This window comes from Poecile atricapillus, chromosome 2, assembly GCF_030490865.1.
Source record: "Poecile atricapillus isolate bPoeAtr1 chromosome 2, bPoeAtr1.hap1, whole genome shotgun sequence".
Classification (NCBI taxonomy): Eukaryota; Metazoa; Chordata; class Aves; order Passeriformes; family Paridae; genus Poecile; species Poecile atricapillus.
The window spans coordinates 106374630-106394583 of NC_081250.1; the positions used below are offsets into that span (position 1 = coordinate 106374630).

The following is a 19954-nucleotide window of genomic DNA, read 5'->3' on the forward strand; positions in this document are numbered from 1 at the left end:
TTTGCAGATTAGGGCAATTTAAACAATGCCTTTTGAAATGGCGACCAAAAAAATACAAAAAGAAATATAGTAGAAATAGATGTAATGAATCAATTACCTTCCCCTGTTTAAATTTTCAGTGCTACATCTCAGAAGCTATGTACAAAATGTCACACTGGTTTAGTGTAGGGATTTTAAGCACAAGAGAATGCTTTTTTTTTTTTCAAAGCATGTTAATTACAGAACTCTGGGTACAGATGTGAGGAGTACCAAATGTGACTTAGTGCCTTTTTTGACAACAGAACTGTGAAGAAACTGAAGTTGGTGTTTGTGTCAGGGTATTGCCTCTCTGCTTGTAGTACATCTGAGACAGTTACCCAAATTTTGTAAGCTGTGTTACCTACTGCATCTGTGAAATCATACTTGAAAAATTAAGCAGCTGGAAAAAAAGTTACTTTTTTTCTAACAAAGCTTAACTATATGCAGAACTCTTGTACTTGAACACACTTTATTCATGTTCCTCTGTGTCCATTCAGATCGAGCAGAAGTATGCAGTTCACATCTTCACTGGAAAAATGGATTATAGATGAGATGGTCAGGCTTGTATCTTCAAGAATATGATATTTAAATTGATTTAGTACCTGCTGACTTCTTGAAAATTAGTGCGTTACTGCAGCAAAAATCTTTAGCATCTTGTTAGGAGAACTATTTTTAAAAAAAAATTAATGAAAGCAGTGAAATCTTTACACCATGATAATTTGTGCTATGCAGCTGAGGTATGGTGTGTAATGATTCCACTTCACCTGACAGAAATAAAATGTTTCTAGTTGAGAAGAATCCTGCTAGACTGTGAAAATACAGGTACTGTTCTCCCTGAGTGTCCTTGAAATGAGTTTTTTGCCATAGACTCAAGAGCCCTTTATTGGACAAAGCCATGCAGTGGGTGCGATCCCCATGCTGCTGAAGTGAATCACCAGTGTCCATGCTGTCTTCATCTGGGCAAGACTCAGAGTATGCCCTTAGACTGCTTTTTTAATAAAGGTGGGTTATATGAAACAACTTTATTGCTGCTTATTTGCAGCTCAGTATAGTTTCCTTGGAAGCATAAGTGGTGGTGGAGGGGGGGGCCTGTTGAGCACCGTTTTATTACAGTTTTTACAGATGCTGCTGACGGTGGTTTGTGCTCAGCCAGGCACATCTTTGGTCTCAACCATCTTTACCCCCATTATCAGCAAGAGGTAACTTTCTTGAGGTAGACAAGACTGAGGAGTCTAGTGTTCAGAAAAGTACAGAGCAGATTACCCCAGAAAAAGGGAGGTGACAGATGGGTGGCTGACGCCAGAGGGGTGAAGCCGAATGCAGACTGAATTAGTCCTTGCAGCCAAGGACAGAAGGTGCTTGGCACGCAGCTCTCACAAGTTATCATTTTAAAGTGTTTGTAGGGAAGCCTTTAATTTGATTAGGTTATTTCCTTAGTAGTTTTCTACTTGTGGTTGTTACATTGCCCTGGAAAAAGGTGTGATTTGACATCAAAATGGCTGTTAACATTGAGCTTTATACTAAGCCATTTATATATAACAAGATTTATTTTTTTCTGGTCCATACAAAAAGCTGAATTAATGAATGTATATGTATCTATGAAAATAGGTATACTTCTGTGAGATTACTGAAGGAAAGGTCATCTTCCTTCCATCTCACTTAAAAATGTGTATAATGCATAAGAGAATTAAGGTGTGCAACTCAAAAAAAAAAACATGCAGTGCACCATATAATTACAATTGTTTATCAGTTTTTTATTTTGTTTTTATGTTTTAAGTTTTTAAAACTTGTTTAAACCTGTTGTCATACTTTCAGCACTTCTTTTAAGCTTTTTGAAAGTTGTAGAACCAGAGGGGAAAACAAATTTATAATTAGTGCTTTGTGAAGCTTTTGAGATTCAAAGCTACCAGTATTCAACATGTGTCAGTTGTAAGGTTACTGGGAGGGCTTGTAAATTCCTTAGTTGGGACAAAAAAGTCTCTGCAGTGTAAGGTTTTTAAGGACAGACTTGAACGCAGAAGGATCCACAAGAACTTGTTTTTTAAAAAATAAATAAAATAGAAAAGTCAATACTGGTGTTTGCCAAACTTGGGATAATCAGTGAAAGCTAATGTGGCAGGAGGCTGTAGCACCCTCTGGCAGAATTTTTCTATCCTCTAATAAGCATCTTCCTTCCCTGCAGGAGCAGGGATGGACATCCACCCATCTCTGGTATATGGAGCGTTTCAGAGGAGTTAGGGGGAGGCCTCCAGTTTAGGAAGCAGGGAGGATATCAGGGTGCTTTGTGCATGCTTTGGCATTCCAAATCTAACCAAATATTACTTAAAAGTATTTGCATGGGCCTCAAAGGATCCTTCTACTTTGCTAATGAAAATCAGCCTTGCTCCTTCCTTCTTTTGGTCCCCCATCTGAAAGGCAGGAGCAAGTCTTGCACAAAAACATGTTTTTCAACCCATTTTTTTCATCAGTGAAAAAAAATTACCTCTTTTGTTTTTTTTAAGCATGATTTTTATCCCTTTTTGGTCAACTTTTTAAATTCCATTTTTAATTCCTTTAATCCTAATTTAAGGTGAAAACTTCTCTTTCATGATAATCTTAAGAAAGGTTTCTGTTGAGTAGGCTTCTTTCTCTTTAACATAATTATTTCAGACAAACTGAAAGATGTTAATAAAATTATATGGAGGTTAAACTTTAATGAGTTATTAGGTACATGTTCTTCTCTGCAACGTGCTGGTCACTGATTAGATTCTAGGAGATTCTGCTGGGTGCTTCATAAGTAAGAGTGCCAGCCTTGACAATGAATTTGAGATCAGAGTTTGGTAAACTTGATTTAATTTTTTTTTTAGATCATTGCATTTGTTGTTCTGGGGGTTTATTTGGTTTTTTTTTGTTTGGTTGGTTGGTTGGTTTTGTTTTGTTTTTAGTGAAAGACGTTTGAATGTCCTTAATTTTAAATAGGAGCCAGAAGGATTTACTTCTTACTTACCTCTAGATATTTCAGCAGTAAGTTATTACCCTTCAGTGAGGTAAAGGGTATTTACCTTAGTAAGAACCAACTGTGGTTGAGCACCAGAAAAAACAGGAGGGTTTTTTTTTTCTGCGTGATTTGGATTGAAGTTAAACTCTGAGTTGACCTAGCTGCTTGCATTCTTACATATGGCATGCGTTTCTGCAGTTGTCTTAAAAAATTTTGAAGACTGAAAGTGTGGGTAAAACCTGCAAGATGAATAAGTTGCTGGAATATTTAGTGTGCTCCTGGCTCAAACAAGGGAATGGCTTTTATTGCTTGTGGATTAAAACAACTTAATGTTTTAGCAGACATATAATTTCTAGACGAATAGCATAGTATGAAGCATAAATGAGTTATAAATTTGCATTATCTGCAGAAGATGCAAATTTTGTTCTCCTGAGCCATTAGGCAGCCTACCAGTTTATTCCCATTGACAGTGATGGCTGATGAAGAGGTACAGACATTGCAGGATCAAGCTATATATTTAATTTCTGGCACACTGGAAGCTCCTCAAAGTGTCTTTTTTTGGCAAACAAGAAAGTTCTTGCAATGTAAAGAAGTGCTGTATTTTGCAGCCCACAGTGAAGAGAGATGGAATGAAATGTCAGAATATTCTTTGGGTTTTGATGAAGTGGTTTTCTCTGGGAGAACAGAACATAGAAATAATTCAAGAACCCTTTTAAGGGTGCACGATTTAACTACTTTACATCTTTTTCAAGCAGCATGTGCTGAACACCATTTGCTATAAAAGAAACAGTGACAGAATAAATTGGGGGGCTCTCCTCAATAATTGCATAAAAGAGAGATTGATAAAAAGCAGTACAAACCTATTCTTTTCTCATCCTATTTTTTTCCTATAAACTGACTTCGTGGAATTTCCACACAAAATTCTTAAATAATGTCCCATTTTTGACATGGTAGCTCTCAAATCTGGGTGGAAAAGCTGTTGATCATGCAGTAGAGCTAAAGTTAATTATTCATTGAGTAACCTCTTCATCTGACACTTAGTGTTAAAATAGAAAAAATATTATCAGATCTCATTTATTCAGACTATCTAAACTGAAAGTATCCAGTGTTAATCCAGACAATTTTTGTAATATTTGCATTAGCCTATTAATATTTTTCTTACATTAAGTGTATGTAGTGCTACAGCCTCTGGTTAGATAGGTATTGGTTGAATGACCTTATGGGAGGAAATTTGGTGGTTTTCAGCTCTGTTTCACAAAACTAAAGTAACTCCTGAGGCCAAACAAGTACAAAAGATTGGTTGCAACTAACTTTGGTTTGAAGCAAGGAAACTGGTGGAAACCAGAAGGCCAAGGAGTTTGTCTTCCATCTGTGCTGAAGATGCAAAGTCATGCTATCTATAGGAAAAGAAAGATGACATTGCCCTTTAGCCTGGGTTTAATGTAGGTCAGTTGGGTCACCAGATGACATGACTTTAATGGCCAAACTGCTTTTAACAATTGCCTTGGGCAGTGTTTAATTTCACTGATCTTTGCCAGCCTCCAGGAGAAGAGAGAGGAGAAATCCACCTTATCTTTTGGTTTTCACACAGTGATGATTTAATCCTCTTTCGTACTGAAATTTCTCTAATGAAACCTCTTGCCTAGTACATACTTGTTATAGTTGATTGCAACACAGGTTTGTATGAAATTTCAGAATGAGCTGAGAAAAAAGATTTTAGTGTTGTTGGGCTGTTCAGCTGCCATGTGCAGAATTTCTAGTCTGCTTAAGTTCACCTATGGTTTATTATCTCTCTTTCACATGCAATATCTTCCTTCTCACTGCAAACCACTGCAACAATAAATCATACTGTAATAACAGAAGAGGAAGGATAGAGCTGAATTCCAGTTGTCCTGCTGTTTTTCCATCCTGGTGATGTACTGGAATAGCAGTTCAGGGAATAGACAATGTTCCCTTTTGGTAGTACCTCTATATATATATATATCTTAGAAAGTGCATGGATGCTTGTCAGTTTTGTATAGATGCTGTGAAAGGGCTACTGCTCAGAAAAAAAGTCTTGGGGTTGTAATGGAGGGTGCTATTAACGTGCTAGCTTAATGGTCTGTAATGGTAGTGGGGAAAAGACAAAGACAGGCAAATGTTGAGGCATTAGTGGGAAAAAAAAAGGAAATGAAAGCAAAAAAAAAAATCTGCCATGCACATGCATCTTTAGGATACCTATATCTTGAAGGTCACATGCAATTTGTTTCCTTCCTCTTTCTTCTGTGATAACACATACTAAGATTGGAAAAAAATACAGAGAAAGAAATAAGATTTATCCAAGTATAGAACAACTACTATTATGTAAGGAACAGCTACATTTACTGGACTTCAGCCCTGCAAGTCAGACAGCTGAGGTCCATAATATACTGTGGGGCAGAAGGTGAGAGCTGTTCGTGTCTTCTGGAGGGAAAAAACTGAGGAGCATCAAATGAAATTAGCAAGGGCCATGCTGAATGCAAACAAAAGGTGATAAATACCAGTGTGAGGTGGGTTATGGCACTCCTTTCTCAAGTCTCAGGCATGGTGCTTTCTAAAGCGACTGGATAAATTTATGGTTCCTGTTAAATGGGCTTTGAGCTGCAGATCAGTGTAGGTTGGGAGAATATTTCAGATACGATTCCAGGAACATCGCAGAGTTTGTGTTCTTCTCTGAGTATCTGCTGTTGGCCACTGTGTGACTTAGGGAAAGCAGCCTGTGGTCTTACTTTCAGGTGTGTCTGCTTTTAGGTTGATCTGACCACTCCATTGTTTTTCTTTGATTAGTGTGGGTCACTATGTGAAAACACTTTTGGGTGAGGTGGGCTGCAGGAAGCGTTCCAGGTCTGCCCTTTGCTCACAGTGCATTTTCTGCAGGCAGTGAGCCAGATGAAAGCAGCATACAGGTGTCTTGTCTGCACCATGTTGGTTTTATAGGTAATAACATTAAGTATTAACAAGCAATTCCAGGAGTGCCAGAACTGAAGAAGCTAGTTTCCTAAAGCTTTGTCTTTTTCTTTGTTAAAGAAATTTAAACTTTGTTAAAAAAAAAATTAAACTTAAAATGCTTTCTGTATTTAGGATGTGGTTATGATCAGCCCTTCCAATGGCTTCCTGTTGTACTACCATTACACAGTCAAATGTCCTGCCTAACTGGCTGTTTCCTCATGAATATTGAGAACCTGAAATATTTTTCAGAGCTCTATTCCTTTGTTTCATTTGCATGGAATTGTGGGTTTAAGAGCCCACAGAAAACTTGTGATATGAAAACAGAAAACTTGACAGAAAACATGTAATATGAGCCATGTTTCTCTTGGAAGCCAGGCAAACAGAAATAGTATGAAATAAACAGAAATAATACAAATAAACCAAATAATCCTTCGTCTTGCCCCAAAGTAGTAATAATATAGTTGAAAAAGTCACGTGAATGTCAAAAATATATTAATGTTAATCTTTCTAAAGTTTTGAGTGTAATACAGGCTAGTTCAATGCTCATGGTTGTGAGCAGGAACAGTGGGGTATGAGTGTGACATCCTATTTTTCTTACATTATTTAGTAACTGACACACATGCTGTGTTCTTGCTGGTTGTTAACAGCATGTGAATTATGAGGCCAAAGGGCTCTTCCTCATCACAATGGCTAATGTTTGCAGAAATGCAAAGGTCACGATCATGACTACTTTTTTTTAATGCCAACTGGACACTGATGACAATTACTGAGCTAGACAGTTCTTAAAGGGTCAGTTTATTGACTTATCTTCCCTGCTTTGTGAGGGGTGAGGGAATCAAAGCAACTGCCTGGCTTCTGAGCTGTTCCAATTTAAGTGAGTTTAGCCTTGGATAGTTTCCCTTCATATTCCCATGAAAAACAAGAGCAACTGGTTCACTAGGTTTATTTTTCTGTGAGGTGCTACTTGATTAGCAATATTATTATCATCTTTCAAAGAGAAAAGAAAATCAACTTCTTAAAATATTTTTTATATTTTTGAGATAACTTTCCTTCTAACTTCTAGTTTAAACTTAAATGGAGAAAAAAATTGGTGGTTTTGTACTTACTTACAGATTGTAAGTGCCAATGGTGACTGTAGTGTACTTTTGAAAAATGAGGCTTTTTAAACAAATTTGAGTATTGACATCTTTGAGCTAAGCCCAGGATGTTCTTTATAATAAAATAATAAACTTATTTACTTCCCTATGGCTGAAAATATGTGAATGTGTATTTTTGGTTTTTTAACAGACATAATGTCTTTGGAGGGAATTGCAGCTGTAGGACAAATGGTCATGGGTTGTATCTTCTCTTTCCCTGCTCAGGTGTTCAAAACTGAGTGTCCATGAGCTTAAAATTGATTCTGAATTAAGTCCTCTGTAATACAGTGAGCTTACATCTGTGGGATGCTGGAAGTATGCACTGCAGTGCGTTTAGTTACCCCTTACAGTGATTAAAAATTTGGAGACATGAAGGCTATTATTTGTTTCTTTGGAAACCATACTTTCCAATTATGGCACTGAGTGATTTCTGGAGTAATAAAATACTAGGCTAGTATTTTGAGAGAGGGCAGGTCACACATCAGGAAGTTGAGTCACAGCTGGAGTGGACACAGCACTAGGAAGTATCTTTCTTAACAGCCTGAGAAGACAAGGGATATTAGATGACCTAATCCTTTTCCTGTGAAATTTTTGCTCTTGTGACTTTATTTTCCTGGTTGCCAAAACTAAATGTGGAGGTCATATTTTTTTCTTCTTTTCTTTCTCTTTACACAGGAAAGTTTCATCAATAAACAGCTGGTTAGTTTGAACCTTGCCTGAATTTATGGCCTTCTGATGCAGGTACAGTACGAGTATGGTAGATGTGATACTAGAAATTAATTTTATCAGTTTACAAACCAATTGATTAATTACTAAAAAGAGGATTAATTATTAAAAAGCCACAAAAATGGCTTTATGATGAGAATCTTTGAAATGAGGCTGGAAATTATGCAATCAATGACTGTGTGTTTGGTAATAGCAAATCCATATGAATTTTTTCTGATCTAAAGCCAGATGTATCAATGCAACAGTTGAGTGTAAGCTTAAAAATTCTTGTTTGCATCCCCTTGGGAGCTGGAGGGTAGTGGTGGCAAAGTGAAGGTTAAAAGCCTTGCCAAGGTTAAAACCAGTGAAGGAAGACTCACTTTTAGAAACAAATTACAAGAAACAACAAATACTTTTAGACAAATTATATTATTTGTTTAAAGTAACTATAGGTGAAACTTAAAATCTGCTGAGATTTACAAGCGGTTTCTGTGGCACAATTTAGTATCCCAGTGCTTTACCAGATGTCAGTCATTTGTGTGAAACTTGGGCTTGTTGAACAGCTGTTGAAGACTACTCTGTCCCCTTAGTTCAGTTGTTGGCAGTTTTTGGCATCAGGCAGACAGCTGGAACAATTGCTTTTTTGCAGAAGGGAAAATACTGTAAAAACATTGTTCTTGCTTGTTTTTCTTTTTTTTTTTTTTTTTAAATCCTTGCTGTCTAATTACTTTGTACTTGGCAGGAGTAGATTTAATCTTGAGTTTACATCTTTGCTGTCCCTTCAGAAATTAGCCAAAGCTATTTGAGTTTAGAGCCAAAACTTCTAGTTTATTCATGCTCAGAAACTTGCTAGTGCTGCACTGCTAAAATTCTGCCTCCCCCATGGTTCTGTTACAGCCTGCAGCTGTACAACCTTTAGTTGCACCCCCTGATCCTTACAACCCCTCTGAAGATCAGGTACTGAAACTAAGAATGCTTTTAAGGGTGGCTGTTGTGCGTGTGTGACTGTATGACTTTACTGGTTGGAGTGTGCAGGTGGAAGATGGTGGGGAAATGGAAATAATCATGGTGGGCAGTAAACAAGGAGGCTGAAAAAGTTAGGGAAGCTTGGAGTGAAGGATGTAGAACAAATTGAGAAGCAGATTTGGCTGGCCATAATAGAATCTGAGGGCTTGGAGACTAAAGGGAAAGCACATGTTAAATCAAGATTGGCTTGATGAGGAGGAAGTGTTTTAGAATCAGAAAGGGAAGTGAAGGGGTGTTGAAGGCAAAGCTGGGCAATAACACTGAGAATATGTTGACAAGGAGCCTGAGAACTGCTGAGATGAAGGGGAAAGTGTACTGAAACCAAGTGTTTCTGACAAATTCATATACAAATAGGCCATGTCATTTGTGATGAGTTTTTGGATGATGGGAGAGAGTTGGTGAACTGGGATTAAACTTTAGGAGTGGGATGAAAATCCTCTGGGATGATAAGAACTGGCACAGTGTGGCTTCGTAAACTAGGAGAAGGGACTGGTCTGGAGTTTGACAAGCTAGTTGGGAGAGGAAACAGTAGGGTTATATCAGAGTAATATGTTTCCACAGAAATTTATCCATTGTAATCCCTAAAAAAGGATTTTTTTTTTTTTGTCACTTTTCTGCTGTGTTTGGGTCTGACCCTGGCTGGGCACCAGATACCCGCCAAAATCACTCTATCACTCCCTTCTTGAGCTGGATGGGGAGAGAAAATACAGCAAAAGGCTTGTGGGTGGAGATAAGGACAAGAAGAGATCACTCACCCATAACCATCAAGGGCAAAATAGACTTGACTTGGGGAAATTATATTTAATTTATTACCAATCAAGTCATGGTAGGGTAACAAGAAATAAACCAAACACCTTCAAACACCTTTCCCTCACTCCTCCCTTTTTCCTGGGCTCAACATTGTGGGTCCCTTCCCACTCAGAATATTCTGTGATATTTGTCTCCCTGTTTCCCCCCAGCAGCACTATCAGTTCATCCCATGTTGTCTCTGCCATTCCATCCTCCTCAGGGGGAGGACTTCTCACACTCTTCCCCTTCTTCACCAGAGGGTCCCCTTTCCACAGGGTACAGTCCTTCAGGAACAGACTTCTCCAGTGTCACAGGGTTCACAGGTCCTCCAGAAAATCTGCTCCAGCCTGGGTTTCTCTTTCCATGGGTCCACAGGTCCTGCCACAAGCCTGCTCCAGTGTGGGTTTCCCAAGGGGTCACAGCCTCCTTTGAGCAGGATTTTGGGTCCTCCATGGGCTGCAGGTGGATCTCTGCTCCACCATGTCCCTCCATTGTCTGCAGGGGCACATCCTGCCTCACCATGGTCTGCACCAGGCCCTGCAGGGAAATCTCTCTTCCTGAGCCTGGAGCAGCTCCTTCTCCTCCTTCTTCCATTACCTTGGTGTCTGCTGAGTTTTTTCACATATTCTCACCCTTCTTTCCAGCTGCAGTTGCAGCTGCGCATCAACTTTTTCCTCTTCTTAGCTCTGTTATGCCAGAGGTGCTACCATGGTCACTGATGGGCTCGGCCTTCTTCTGCAGCATGTCCATCTTGGACTCCACTGGCATTGGCTCTGTTGGACACAGGAACCTTCTAGCAGCTTCTCATGGAAGTCATCCTTGTACCCTTCCACCCCCATAACCTTTCCACACAACCCTAATACATACTGTCAGTAAATATCATAAATCTTTTTGCTGACAGGGTCTTGTCTTATTACTGGTGTTCCACATGAAGACTCAAGGAGAAGAACTCCAGAGAGCTTTGCTGCTGCCATTTGCCCGGCAGACATGGGAGAAGTGAGCACCGCAGTGTTCTCGCTGATCTGTAGGAATACTGGCAGTGCTACTTGACTTCTGCTTGTCTTCATGAAAACAGACCATCAACTAATGGTTGACCATCTCCTCCCCTATTTGGGGATTAATTACCCCCACAGATACTCACAGCAGTCTGATCACACACTGCTGGAGTCAGGACAGTGGTGGGTTTGGCTTAATTGTTGGGTCAGGCTGTGGCTGGGATAGAGAGGAGGTCACAGTCAGGGTCGGGAAAACCCAAGGTCAGAGACCAAAGAAGTACAAACCCATTAATTCTGAGGGCAAGGAAGGAGTGTGGATGCCTGGCTGTGATGTGGAATGTGGGAAGTGCTGATGTGGCAGAGTAAGCATCAAAGCCCAGAGTCTGGGCTGAGGCAGAGGCTGGACTTGAACTCCACACCAGAACACAGGAATGCTGAAAAAGGAGGCTGGTGAAGCAAGATTGCTGGGAATGAGTCCCAGAGTATCAGAAAGTAGTATCAGGGATTAAATGTAGAAATTGCAGCATAAAACATAGTTTTAGGAAAATTGGCAAGCTCACAGAAAACCTTCTGAGAAGACGTATCTACCACTTTCTGATGGTGTGGTGGGATTTGGGGCAGCTCTCAGGTGGGGCAGCACAATGGGGGACTCCTTTCATAAGAAAAGTTGAATCAAAGCACGGTTGTATAGGGGAAGGTAGTGATGTTTTTTCCTAACTTACTGCAGATGCCTAGGCTTCATGCTGTAAGGAGAGTGTGCCACAAATGTGTTGTAATGTGTGGTGGTTTCCTTGTTTTGTCCCAGGTATGGCAGGTACACTGGCACCGACAGAAACAAAATACTTTTTTGGTGAAATCACATTCTGAACTTTGATTTTACAAAGGCTTTTGAAAAAGATCCTGAGAACACCATTAGAAGAGTAAAATCAGTTCTCTGGGAGAAGCTAAAGCCATAAATTATTTCAATTATACACTTGACTGTTTCAGAAAATTAGAATTATTAACTTTTCATTGAGGAAAAGAGGGAGGCGTGTGTGAAAGCTGGTCTGAAATGTTAAAAGATGAAAAAGTAATTAGTGAGGTTTCACATAGGTGAAACCAATCTCATGAAGGCTAACTAGCCCCTCATTTTCATGACTGTAATAACATTCATTTACTCCTGGCTGCTGGCAACATAAAGTAGCTTAGCAATTAGTGTAGGATGGGCTCATCTGTGGGTGGCATGTGAGGTAATACCAATTATTCCTGAGGGGAAAGCTCATAGCTAACTACCTAGGCTGTCATATTTTTACCACCACTAGCACACTCAGTGGATTTGAGTCCTGTACCTGTGACTCCGGTGTAGCCAGGATGGAGTAAGTGTGGGATTTGAATCTGGATTTCTATGGGATTTTGGCTCAAACAAATCAGTTGTCTTGCACTGCCTTCTGTAAGGTGGAAACTCAGGTAGAATTAAGCTTAAAAACTTGTAGAAATAAATACCAATTTATTGATATATTAGTTTTTAAGATGTGAGGAATTCTGTTGAAAGATTCAATGTTAATTCAGTGCTCTGCATGTAGAAGGGGAGAAAGTAGAGACAGAAGTGACTTGATGTTCCTTCAGACTGTCTTAGTGTATAACACAGGTCAGAGGATTTTCCCAGTGCTTTTCATGCTCTTCTTGGGACACAGGAGATTCATAAACAATTTTATTTGATTTAATTTGGTTTTCTGTCCCTTAAATTAAAAAATTGTCATTGGCTATTTGTTTGCCTGGGTTTTTTTACCTTTCGAGGTACACACAAGGTGCTTTCCTACAATTTTGTTCACAGGACTAGATGGTGTTTTGGTGTATGGCTGCTTTTGTGGGTTTAGGGTGAGATTGCCTTAAAAATGTAATTTCTTGCTGGTATATCAAATTGAATATGAGAAGCATTTCTGTGTTAAGTACAGTTAAATTAATTGAAAGAATATTTGAAAATAAAACTATTTCTTATTTTCTTTTCCTAGAGTTCAGGGAGTGGAGTCCTCCCAACTCCACTCCCTGAACTCTAGGAAAAGCCTATTCATTTGTAAAGCTTCATTCTTCTTTTAGGAGTGGTATTTTGGGAGGGCAGTCATATTGTCAATTGTAAAGGGGCACATCCAAACTTAAATTTTTTATTTATTTTTTCTACCTAGTGTGTACCTATCAAAACCTGCCTGGTTTTGGTGCAGAGAGTGTAGAGTGTTGCACAAGATGTGATGGAGAAGGGAATAGGGACAGAGAAAACTACAGTGCTTAATTTAATAAAATTAATTTTTCTATTTTAAAGCCTGAATTTTTATTTCATGCCTTTTATAGCACTGGCTTTAGAGGAACATTCAAAATAGTGAATCCATTTTCTAGGTTGTAGAGAAGTGCTGTTTATTAGGCAGCAGTCATAGGTAGTGATAGTAGTTGTTTTTTTTTGAGCCTACACACAGTATAATAAGGTTCTAATGACAGTAAATTTTACTAAAATATTTAGTATTAGGAAAACTGCCAATCCACAAATTTCCTAAGTATGAAGGCATGCAGTTGGAGTCATAATTTGTTGTATCTCCCCCTGCCCCCTCCCCTTTGATTTAGTAATAACTGATTCTCTTGAAAATTTTGTTCCTTCCCCACCCAACAACTGCTTTATAGCTGACAAAAATAAGCCACTTCCTAGCCTTATCCTCTACCTACAGAGGTCATAAAATTTGCTAATGGAAACGCTGTTGCCTTCTGTTGTGTGATTCTAATAGGAAATGGATCACTGCAATTTATGGGGTACTTACCCTTTTCGGTACATGATGAATGGCTCACTTCAAATGATGTTTCCTCATTGATTTCCAAGTATTTATCACCAGAAAAGACAGAGCAGGAAGAACAGCATTTAAACATGAAGCTGATTTTGAAGATGTCATCTTTTCACTCTGGTGTGAATACATGGCAATATAGCATTTGCTGTAGTAGGGGAGCAAAAGATGTGAAGTCTGTTCGTTACCTTGCTCTTAAGATTAGGTCTCTAAACCCATTTTTTGTTATGCTGTATTAGCTTTTGTGCCTGTTCTTTGGTAGGGAGAGTGAGGGGCTTACACTATGTGGAGGTTTTGCTCACATTCTGCCTATTTGTTGCCATGTTCTTGAAAAAATCACATATGATATTTATATGTCAGTAGTCTCTTTGTTGCCAAGCTTTTTGGGATATTTTCACTTAATACACAGGAAAATCTATATGCAAATAAATTCTATGTAATATTTAGCAGGTGACTGAAATATTTGTATTATTGTGGCGTTGTTTTATTTTGCTGTGTGAAGTATTAGAGGAGACCCTCTGAATCTGTTCAGTTTCTGGCTGGCTGGACTAGACTGAATCGAAATAAAAACCATCTTTTTAGTGTCTACAGTGCTCATACAATCCATTTCTGTATGTTGCTTCATGAATCACTGGGCAAAACAAAATGTAAGCAAGGTAGATCATGGGCAGATACAATCCTACAACATATGATTATTTTTAAATTGCCAAGAGGAGAAAATTGATACATCCCTGTGCCAAGTAAGATAACTTGTTTCAATTGAGAAGCATATTGCAGTTTTGTTGTTTGTAAAAGTGGCTTAAATGTCATTGGCTTGACAGTCTTTGAATAATGCAAATGTTTATAGCTATGCAGTAACTAAAATTTTCATCTTTTTAAATGATAGTGTTAAAATTTGTTTGAGTTCTTCATTTTCAGAGAGTCCAATACAAGATAATATGCTAGCAAAAATGAGGCTACATTGGTAAGAAAAAAGCGTGGAGTTTCACAAGTCACTTTGATAGCTATTACTGTAATTAGGTTTGCTATTAAATGGATATAAATTGATTTTTCATTAAAGCACTGTATGAAACAATTGATGTAACATGCACCTATTCCAGAGAACTTGTAATCATTTTCTCTGTGTAAGAGCACATCTGTAGACTATTCTCTTACATTATTTGTCTGCTTCTGGAGATTATAACTTTGCTCTTTTCTTTCTTATTGTAATGTGATTTACAAATTTTTAGTTTCAAATCATGATGCAAACAATGGAAGTGAAGAATAAAATCTGCAGATGAAACCTGTGCGGTTTCCATTTTTTTCTCTTTTTCGGGAAGCTGTGTTGGATACATCTCTAAACAAGCTACCAGGCTGCATGCAGATGACTGACAAAAAACACTTTGCATTGTCTACTTCCATTGCTAAGATTTATAGAATTGGTCTTCAGATGTTTCTAGTGTAAACACACACTGGATGTCAAAAGAAAACAAGTGAAGACTTTCAAACCTCTGATCATATTTGCTCTAAAATGGGCCTAGTATAATGCAGAATTCCTTTCTAAATGAAAAAGCACTTTCCTCAAAAAAGAACCTTTTCAGCTGTCCTTTCCAAAATCAGTATTATCAAGCATTCTGTTCTTAACTTTACCTGCTTTCTCATGGCACACTGCAGGTACTTTCAAAATAAGAGTTCTGATAAATGTGTGAGATGTCTCACATAAAATAACAACAAAAAAAACTAGTTACCAGCCTTGCAGAACACTAGATTATATGTGAATTCATGTTCTGGGCTAAAAGTTGTCCTATAAGTGTTCAAGTGGAGCCACCACAGTCAGTGATTAATCTGTGTTTCCTTTGGAAACTGATGTTAATTGGTTAATTGAGTAATGGGAGATGGTGTGAAGAATAGGTGCAGCTTTAAATCTGTTTAATATTGGAAAGTAGAAGTAGTTGAAGCAGTATCTTCTGAGCACAAACATATTATCTCACTTGTTAGAAGGCAAGGAGTAAACTGTGTCCTTTACCTTGGGTACGTGTAAGGATATGGGTGGAAAAAGGGAAGGAAAAAATATAATTGGTTTGTCTATTCAATTCAGTGAAAACCAAGCATAATTCATTTCTGTGTGTCTGCTTTTCTTTGTAACTTAGGGTTTGGTGTACATGCTTGAGTGGCAGAGAACAAAATGTACTTTTTGAAGATAAGAAATGTTCTAAATGATGAGAACAACATGCACAGGACAAGCACAAACCATTCAGGCACCTCTCTAAATTGCACATATTGAATTTAAGTGACTCAAAATCTGGTTGAAGTAACAATCTAAAAATACATAGAACTTCTTTTTTTCTACATTCTGCTTTTAGAATTTGTATTCTTATTGTACATCAAACAGCTGTTGATAGGAAGTGACTGGCCCAAGTCTGAGCTGAATAATATTCTGGAATGAACTGTTCCTCGTCTTTGCTCTTCTAAACCAGCCTTGTCTCTGAAAATGACAAACATCTATACTTGCAGTTGTGGCTTTTGCTCTTGGTGGTGGCATTAAAAATCTCACATCTGGAGATCCTGACATTTTGCTGCAGCTAAATGAGCATCTAAATCTTGATAGTCACAGAGCTGCAATGTAAGAGCTGTAATGTAATTGTTTGTAAGGTTGGAACAATGCTGGTTTTGAATAGTGCTGGTGAGTGTTGCTGGAAGATCTGTCAGTCGGGGGATTTCAAAACAAGGGCAATTACAATAACATGTTGACAGAATTTTGATAAAGTTACAATTGCTTAAAGAGTTTTCAAACTTATTTAACTTGTATTTTTATCTTATTATCTGCCTCACACTGTTAATATCTAAATGTAAGAGCTGATTATAAAAGAGATTCATGAATGGCAGGTTCATGAAGTATTTTAGCAATGATACCCAATTCTTTCATTGCCTTTGCAGTAACCCTTGGCAGAGCCTCATGGAAATGCAGACCTCACTGAAAAATATTGACCTGGATTATTAAAACCATGTATGGCTAAAAGTAGTCCTATGAAAGCCTTGTATATGATTTGGAGTTTCTTCATCTATATAGTTTATACTAATAATCTTAAATTATAGATCAATAGCTTATAGAGAACTTTCAAAAACATTTTCATTGCTGTTTGTCTTTTAGAGCATAGGTGAGAGAGATTCTTGTAATTGAGAGGTATTGTGTTTTCATTGGTAATTCTAGTGCGGGGTTGTTTTTTGAGTTTTTTTGTGGAAAAAGAAATTAAATAGATGACTTAACAAAGTTGTGTCATCTCCAAAAATAATTATACTTTACTACTGTTGGTGAAAGTCTTATTTTACTGTAGTCTAAAAAGCATTGGGTTTTTTTCATTGAAGCTGAATGTTTGAACAGAGGATTCTGCTGTAAATGATAATTCCTTACTGCTTTGAGTTCCAAAAGGGCAGATTTCATTTAATCTTTGCTAGCTGTGTACCACAGAAGAGCAGTCCACTGAGCTTCCTTCTGCAGGTGCCGGGTTCTGCATTGCCAGCAGGTACAGCTGTGGCTCCAAGCAAAAAGTCAGAGGAACTCTTTTAATCTTCCAGTTTATTCCTTGCTACTTAGTGCTGTTAAATAAATATCAACTAAACTTGTTGTATGTACTGGGCTTTTATCTGTTTATTCTACAGCTTGTGTTTTTTTCTGTGTTGCTTTCTGCTCTATCTGAAACAAGTGTTATATGTTTGTTGTTTAGTAACTTGTAGTTTCCTTACTTTCATTTTGTGGAAAGTCAAAACTCCTGGCATATAAATGAGTTGGCAAAGAAAAAAGTTGCACAACCTGTCATGGAACTTCACCATCAGTCGCCTCTAGTACAGAAATACATTCTGTTTCCAAAAATGCAGACTAGCAAGTATTTGCATGTTTAGTGCTCAGAGACCTGACTTTTATATTTATGCATCAGAATTTAATCATAAGCTCAATAAAATTCTCTGCTTGGATAAAGCAGATAAAACAGCTTCTTGTCCATCCTTATAGGGAAGAAAAGTCATGTTCTTTGCTCTATGAAGGGAAATGATAGTATCCTACAAAAAGCTGACTGGTGAAACCCCCCTCAGAGGATCAGCATGGAGAAGATGTCAGTCAGAATATTATTTTTCAATGCTCTGAGGAGTCATTCAGCTTCAGGATAGAGCTTCACTGCTGAAGTCAGCCTTCCCTTCAATGTTCCTTCAGAGACTGACATTACACCTATAGCTCCCGGTGTTAATAGGACTGCACCTCCCTCTATCTGCAATTCATTCATCAGGATGGGAAGAAGCATTTGATCTAGTTAAAGCTCATCATGGTGCTGTAAATTGACTTAGAACCTTAAGTGAGCTAGAAGCTACTAGTGGAGGTTGTTAGTAAAGCAGCAAACCAAGTCTTTATCCATAGCATTTTCTTCAACAGAATGACTTCATTGCCCGAGTGCCCTTTGGCCTCATCTTTCCAAAGGAATTCTGTGTTTATTTCCTCGCTTTCAAACTCTGCTAGCTGGTACCTAAGTGCCCAGGAGGTGTTTAGCATGGGGAGGAAAATGTTTTGTACTCACTGTTGTGACTATTACTTCCAACACAAAAGCATCCGCAACTCCATTCCATGAATTTGCTTTAAATGAATGTGCATATGCTAACAATCTTCTGCTTAATATATAGAGGGAAATAACACCAGTAACAAATGTACTGCCTTATTTTAAAGAAGCAATTTACTATAAGGAATTTACAGTTTATAAATGTCCTGATCCATTCAATTGTACGGAAAACCCGGAAACTTTCTTCATGTGTTTTTTCAGTGCAGTGCAAAGGCACCCAAGCATGACTGTTTAGAGAAAGGTTGGACTTGGATAGACACTGACCCCAGGACAGCAAAGAGCTCCATGTGAGCTATCCAGTCCACTGCTCAGAACATGATGCCCACAAAGCTGCCTGCAGCTGTGGGTGGGCTCTTTCTGCTTCTTGAGCTGCCTCCTCCCTCCAGATATCTTTGCTCTGCATGTGCTGGGAAGATACAGCCGAGTCAGGGCTGCATGTCAGCTCTGTACTTCTTAACAGGAGAAGCAGACTCAAAGGCATGTCTTATCTTTGCAGGAGCTACTGCAGGTCCCAGTGCTCTACCATTCCACCACCGGGGGAGAGCTAATCCTTTGCTTTCAGGCATATAATGCAAAATTAATTTTTGAATTGTCAAACTTCACCTCTGACTGATGGCCATTCAGCTTGCTTTTGGGCTTTGCAAATAGGAAGGGGAATACAGACCTGTTAGATGTACAACAGATGTATGCTAGTGATTCTTGCATAGTTGGAGTCTTGAAATAATTCTTTGCAGTTTTCTGGTGAGATTTAATGCCTTTGTCCAGTTCCTGTGATCCAGTAATACTCTATACTGTGGCAGTAAGCACTTGATAAATTTTTGCCACTGACTTGACAACAGAAAGAGGAAGTGTTCAGCTGAGGTGCAGAGAGCTTTTATGGACAGAAAGCTCTGTGATCTCTTCTACTCTGGGGAATTCACCTTTGCCTGGCTTGGGCATTTTTAAAGCTGCAACTTACCATTTATTGATCTACGTTTTTTCCCTCCCTCTAGTTTCACTCAGTGTTCTGAGTTTTAAGAAAATAGGTGGGACTGCAATCCAGAAAAAAGCATCATTATTTCTGAGGCAAAAAAGATGGCTTGGGTATGAAGGAAGGCAGCTTTTTTGGCAGTCCATACTAGGTGGGATGGGGAAGAAATTAGATAGTCTTACCTGTATATTCACATCCCTTATATCTGCATTAGTAGCATTTGATACTTGGATCAGAGAATAACTTCAAATTTTGCTTACCCTGAAGTTCCAATATTCCTTTTGTTTTCCGTAGCTTTGTGTTTCACAGCCCTTTGTTCATGTTTACCTTTCCTCTGGACTCAGATTGCCTTGCTGCTCTGTGTGACATCAATTCCAACCTAGTCCCTTCCAGTGTAGAAATTCCCCTTTTTCTTTAGCAACATGCAGCAGAGACCACCTTGCTTTTTCCACTTAGGTACGTCCCTTTTGTCTCCCAATTTCATCCTCCGTGCGTTTAATCATAGGTCTTTGGATTTGGATGGTCTCTTCACTCATGCCAATATTCCCAATCTCTGCTTCATCTATCCTGTTGGCACAAGGACTTAGAGGTCTGTTGATTCCTGAACCCAGATGGGGAAAAGTAGGAGACTGCAGGCGGCTGTTCCTATTGTTGCCTAAACACCTGAAAGCATAAAATGCCAGTGAAGAGACAGGGAGCTCTTCCTCTGGGTTGTGGCTTACAGTGTTCTTGAGGGAAAGAACATGTAATTTTTTACACTTGCTCTGACATAAACAACAATATTTAACTGCTCCAGCCTGGTTGGTATCTCTTGAAATTTCATGTAGTTCATGGCAAGAACATCATGTTCACTTTTTGAATTGCTAAATTTACTCACAGAGATAAGTAGTGGTAGTTGTCCTGGTGTAAATGAATGAAAGAAGACTGCTTGGAGAACCGGTCTGGGCCAGACAGCACAGGCAGCTATTTTTATGGAACGGTAAG

General features: G+C 38.6%; 1 protein-coding gene across 13 annotated transcripts in view; it reads left to right on the forward strand.

The window, feature by feature from the left end:
- The window catches only part of GREB1L (GREB1 like retinoic acid receptor coactivator), a 130995-nt gene that overhangs the window by 21179 nt on the left and 89862 nt on the right, over positions 1 to 19954 (forward strand). The window contains exon 2 of one of the 13 annotated variants that reach the window (XM_058830984.1): positions 7774 to 7839. The exons of the other annotated variants lie outside the window; for them this stretch is intronic. The gene's annotated coding sequence lies outside the window, so the exon portion shown is untranslated. The remainder of the gene's footprint in view (positions 1 to 7773; positions 7840 to 19954) is intronic. 13 annotated transcript variants of the gene reach the window in all.